The sequence below is a fragment of the Peromyscus californicus genome, unplaced genomic scaffold (assembly GCF_007827085.1).
Source record: "Peromyscus californicus insignis strain IS unplaced genomic scaffold, ASM782708v3 Scaffold_11__1_contigs__length_118956290, whole genome shotgun sequence".
Lineage (NCBI taxonomy): Eukaryota > Metazoa > Chordata > Mammalia > Rodentia > Cricetidae > Peromyscus > Peromyscus californicus.
The window spans coordinates 25,361,508-25,367,926 of NW_026294402.1; positions in this window are offsets into that span (position 1 = coordinate 25,361,508).

A 6,419-nucleotide genomic window follows, 5' to 3' on the forward strand; every position below is an offset into this window, starting at 1 on the left:
ACTAAAAATAGCACTCAGAGTTCCTTACTTTCAGTGAAGATAGCAGTCTCCAGTCTAAAAAGATGAGGCAGCAGTGGGTGTGGACTCAGAACCCAGGTGACCTAATCCTCGACCTTTGTCCCATTGCGCAGTCTGGACCTCATTACCTACCATAGAGTGAAAACAAAGTTAACCACAGATAAGGGAATGGCAATGATAAAAAACATTAATAAAAATAGCATCTTATGGAAGGGAAAATCTCTATCAAGATAGATTAGAAGCCCAGAGGCAAAGCAGCTAGTGTAGCCATGAAGGTGAGGTAGAGCTGGCCTCATCTCCTTAGGTTGCCACTTACACACACATTTTATTTACAGGATGCTCAAGCTGTCTGAGCCTCAGATGCCCCATTAGCAGAATAGGGAGACTAGGGGAGGAGCACGAGCCTGGCAGAATCACACACAGCACCTGGATCACGCTAGTGCCTCTCAGCAGGCTCTGAGTGTACATTAGGTCACCTACTAGAGAGCATTGTTTTTTCCATCACGTAGAGAAATATGATAATTTGGGGAAGAAGTATTTTTTAAGAAAAATGAAAGACTGATATTTTTTGTTACAATTTTGACTTTTACTGGCTCTAAATTGGATTTCTTTTCTTGTTCTCCCTTCAACTTTATGTTAAGAACTGGCTGTTGCTTTCATAGCTGACGAGGCAGCCTTCACTACAGCTTTATTAAGGCTAGTCTGCAAAAGCTTTCTGGAGGTGGTATATATTGAAAAGATATCAAAATACGTTAAAATTGACCACCGAGCAATTGATTGCAAGTGTTGTGCCGTCCTCCCAGTCACTCCATTCAGAAGGAAAGTCTGTTGGAAGAAGAAGAGGACCTTCCAGGGTCCTGAATGCACAACTTCCTGATGCTGGTAACAGACCCATGCATACACAGACAAGCTCATGCCTTCCACAGCATTCCAAAAATTTTGTCGTGCAGTTCCAAAGGCTGCTGTGGGGGAAAGTATCTTCAAGGAGTATGTTTGTGCTTGCTGTTATTAGAAATGAAATGTTCATAGAAATGTCACTGCACAAGGAAAGCACTTACATGGGGGAAGGAGATGTGGCTATCAAAGATTACACACACACACACACACACACACACACACACACACACACACACACCACATACGACTCTCCATTCTCCTTCAAATGTGTATTCCACATTTACAATAGCAATTTAATTCAGAATTATCAGTGGAGTATTGAAAACACAAACAATACTTTCCTGTGTATGTTTATTATTGCAGTATGCCCTACTCACATGCTACCCCACCATACAAATGGGACAGGAAAACAGCAGCAAAGTGAGGGAGTCTTCGCATAATGAAGCAAGAAGGGAACTCCTGAGGTGTGACCCTCAGCCTTCATGCTGCCATCACTGATTCCAGGTGATGCTTTCGCTTTACAAGAGTATTGGTCATCTACAAAAGAACTGATGTTTTTGTTTCCTTTATATATGGCACAGAACTGTATTATAGCTCTATGTGAAGTAAGAGAGACTTAAGGACATGTTTACAAACTGGAGCATCCCAAGAATTTATTGAACTACAGCTGAATTCACCGGTCCAGGTTCTGGGGTAGGTTCTGTGTCAATGTGAACTTAGCACTGAAACATCCCTAGGACCCTACATCTCCATTCTTGCATTAGTGGTCCAGCAATTGTCCAATTTCTACATTGAGACAGATATTTTGAATACTATTGATACAACAGTTGGTGATTCTTTCTCCTAAAGTTACTCTTGGTTCAAGTGGCACACTGACTAACAGCTGTAAACATAAAGGTTACAAGCAGCAGCAAGGAACATGAGATCTTCAGTGGGTAAGGCAAAACTACTTTTTCCTCATTTTCTTTCTTTCTTTCTTTCCCTCCTTCCCTCCCTTTTTGCTTTCCTTTCTTTCCTTTGTTGTATCTTCTCACGCCACCTCCTATCTCAGAGGCAGAGAAACTGGTAAGGAGGCCCAAAAGAGAGTTTTTTTTAAAACATATGAGCATTCCAAACTCAAGCAATGGCAGGAGGAAGTGGATTCTGGGGGAACATCAGATCAAGGTGCTGTGCTGGAGTATCATTTCCACCAGACAGTAATAAGTCACAGCACAGTTTTATTGAATATAATTGTTATGGAAACTGTAGGCAGAATTTTTCCATCTGGACTGCAATCAGCTCTGTTCCATCAGCTGCTTCCCAAATAACCACTCAGAGACTTATTGTTAATTATAAATGCTTGGCTGATAGCTTAGGCTTGTTTTTAGCTAGCTCTTATAACTTAAATTAAAACCCATTTCTATTGATCTATGTGCTGTCCTGTGGCATGGCTCATGGCTTGTTACCTCATCTTATACACTTCCTGATCCTTCTGCATCTGGCTGGAGACTCCTTTGATTCCTCCTTCCTTCTTCCTAGCATTCTCTCTGCTCTGAAAATTCTGCCTAGGCATCGGCCAATCAGTTTTTTATTAACAATGAGAGAAATAAATATTTCCAGTATACAAAGACTGTTCCACATCAAGAAACTGCCCAGCGGTTAGGGAGTCGTCTTCCAGGTACTAAGCTTTACATGGTAAAATGGTAATTGAGCTGAAAGTCTCCAGTGCTAGGCAGAATTTAACTTAAATACTATTGATGTCATGGATTTACAAAAGCAAATAAAATTTGACATCTCAACTCAAGTATCAGATGTCTGCCATGTAGAGGTATTTTGATGGAAGGACAACAGTGTGAGGTGAATCAGGAAGTGAAAATCCAGCTGGGATGTTGTGTCCTTATAGAAAGGAAATGCTCCAGAGTAAAAAGTAAGCAGTTAAGAATAAAACAGCAATGAGGTGCCTCTAAAGATAAAACAACATAACCAGGGAAAGGGTATATAAAGGTTTTATTAACATAAACATTGTGAAATTATAAACTAGATACAGTAGATGGATATGGAGATTGACAGTTACTCTATCCATAGATGGATGTGGAACTGTAAAGTAGGCAAATTAAGAATAAATATTCATCCTTTCAAAACAATGAAGTTGTCACAATTAACCATCCACAGGTCAAAAAGTCTCATTACTCCTTCACAGTAAGTACAATATGGATTCATTCTCAGTTAAAATACAATTCTCTAATAAATCAACAGGAAAAGCTAGGGAGGTTGATTACTTGTAGACTGCTCGCCTCACATGCAGAAACATCAATTCTCAGCCTCTTGTAAATTGGAAATGGTGACACATACCTATAACCCCAATGCTGGCAAGACCAGAAGTTCAAGGTCATCAGCTATTAAAAGAAAAAATGAATGAAATAAGGAAGGAAGAGAAGAAGAAAGGAAGAGAGGGAGGAAGGGAGGGAGGGAAGAAAAGGAGGGAGGAAGAAGAAAGAGAGAAAGAAGGAAGAAAATAAGGAAGGAGAGGAAGGAAGGAAGAAAGAGAGAGAGAAAAAAGAAAGAAAGAAAGAAAGAAAGAAAGAAAGAAAGGGAAAGAGAGAGAAGGAAATTAACAAGAAAATACAGAGAAATTATCTCCTGAATAGAAGAAAAAAAAAGTCTAAGTTAAAAAAAAGAATTCAAATGAAATTCTAAATATATGTAAAAGAATGAGAATATTATGAATTGAATCCTATGATATGTAGTCAAAGTCGATTACAGTCTCAATTGCTATTATTAGACAACAGGAAGTATTAGAAATAAATTCAGTAAGCATAGATGACTGCTACCACATTTGACAACAAAATATATTTCCTAAAACAAAAAAAAACAGTGGTTGTTTTTCTCTGAGGAGGAAGTCCACAGATAATCAGATATTGGTATTAGGTGGTTGAGCAAAATCTGGACCAGTGCTATTTGTCCTTCCATCTTTACTTACCTCAAGATAGCAGTTGGCGTTCTAGGTTTTGTATCTATATTTCCCAAAGAAAGATGAAAACATGGAAGGATGTAGCAGCCGTTATCTGTCCCATTTCATCAGGAAAGCTGTTTTCCTGGAGAATGCTTAGTCTTTCTCATTAGCCAGATCCACAGCAAATGACCAACATTGATTATAAAGGAAACTTGAAAAGATTAGTAATGAGTGGCCTAAGGGTGAAAGACCTAAAAGGAATAACACTAAAAACAGCAACCTTGACCAATAATAATAAAATCTGCTTATTTGAGTAGATAAATAGGACCAAGGTGAATATGATAAAAAAAAACTATCTTACAATGTTTGATATCAGAAAACATACATTCAATTTGAAATGTTGACAGAATGCCATGTTTAAGATTAAACAAATACTCCCAAAAATTTAAACAGAAGATTTTAAACAGAAATATGGAATTGCCAACATTGACTCTATAGATAGAAGCCGCAGAGAATAACCCCCGAACAAGCTTCCTGGTGCACATTTCACTGTATTGAAAAGATACAACGATTCCCAACATATATAAAATCATACGTGACCAAACTATTTTTAAAAATCACTTAGAAGCCCAGAATATCCATTTTTTAAAAGTCCAGGGTTGGAAGTTGCCTTGGGTTATTTTTGATCGAGTGAAAAGGAAATAGCATGCCTGAACTTAGGGATCATGTTATCCGAGACCACACTGTCCATGGGGTGTAGAATCATTTGTCTTTTCAAAACATGTACAGGAATGGAAAGCCTTTGAAAGCCAATACATGTGTGTAGACACAAAAGCATGAACCCTTCCCCTGGTCAGGAGTACTCTGCAGTAGAGTTTAGAACAAGATTTATGTGCCTATAAGACTTTAGTTTATAATAAAAATGGAGTTTTAAGTTAGTGGGGGAGCTAATTGATTATTAGATAAGTTGTATTATAAAATGGTAACTCTATCCAAATGTGGGGAGGGAGGGGGTAGGAGAGAAGAGTGAAGGAGGGGGTGGGAAGGGAAAGAGTAAAGGAGGGAAGTGGGGGGCTTCTTCTCTTGATATTAATAAAAAATTAATTCCAAAAGGGTTGAAGAATTTTCGGTAAAGTTTTAAAGTGATGAAAATATCAGAGACTGTATTTTTAATTTATATATTAGGAGGCTTTCCTGAGTAAGATACAAAACCTAGAATTTATAAAGGAAAAGATTGACAGGTTTTGCTGTACAAAAATTATAAATGTCTGCATGACAAAAGACTCCATAAACAAAGTTAAAAGACAAGTGAAAGAAACATCCATTGGTGCCGTGAATAATATTTTGATGTAGTGACTGATTTTCCCCGCACTTTCTTTTATCCCCACCCCTGGTCCCTGCCACCCCTTTGGCAGCGGCAAGGGTATTCTGTGTTCATTGCCTCAGAGGATAGATGACACAGCATAACGCCGAGAACAAAGGAGTCAGTTCTCAGTTTTTGAATTTCAAAAGCCTAGGATGCAGCACAGAAAAAAACCATTGGGAAATTGTGTTTGTAGCAGTCTCAGGCTTAAGATTTGATTGTCTTGATTTTCAGTCATGATTCTACGGACTTGGGGAAGAGCAGGGAAAAGGGAAGTAACAGCTGAGACACTGGGGGAGTGAGGTGTGCATAGCTTCCTTACCAGGAGCTGAGCTTGGTTTTACAGGGGAGAGAGGTAGAAAGAGAGAAAGGGATATGCATATGTATGTTTGTGTGATATGTGTATGGGGTATGTAGGTGTGTGGTATGTATGAGGTACATGTCGGGGGCATGTGGGGTGTGGGGTGTGTATGTGATGTGTGTGTGTGAGTGTGTGTGTGTGATATGTGTGTGATGTGTGGTGTGTATGGTGTATGTGTGTGATGTGTGGCATGTATGGTGTGTGTGCGTATGTGTGTGTGGCATGTATGGTGTGTATGCTGTGTGTATGTGTGTGGTGTGTGATGTGTGTGCATATGTGTGTGTGGCATGTATGGTGCATATGGTGTGTGTGTGTGTGGTGTGTGTGATGTGTGGCGTGTATGGTGTGCATGTGTGTGTGTGTGTGCATGCATGTGTGGTGTAAGGAGGTATTATGTGCTAGTAATAGAAGACTGGGAAACAAAGAACCTGATATTTCCCTTTCTTAAGGAGATCCAGGAAGGAACAAGACCCCAAATTCTCCTCCTTTAATTACAGTAGTGTGTGGGAGAGTAGACAAATGAAAATGCCTTGTGGTTGCCGTCACCTGGCTTAGTGTTGTCTCTCATGGATCCTCATGCCCTACAACCCCCAACAGCCCAGTATCCAGAACACCCAGTGATGCTGCCAAGACAAGTATTCTTCCCTTGGGTGGAGAAGAAAGTTTGCCTTTAACTTGATCACAGCGGAGACATCAGGAAGTCCCAGTGTGAACAGAAGGTGACCGAGGAACTAGCTGCACCCTGCACAGTCCAGGACCTGGGCCCCAACCCAAGGAAGGGGTGATGACTGTTGGGTCTCAGACTCAGCTTCTACCAGCTAGAGGAAAATCAGAGAATACTGAGGAAC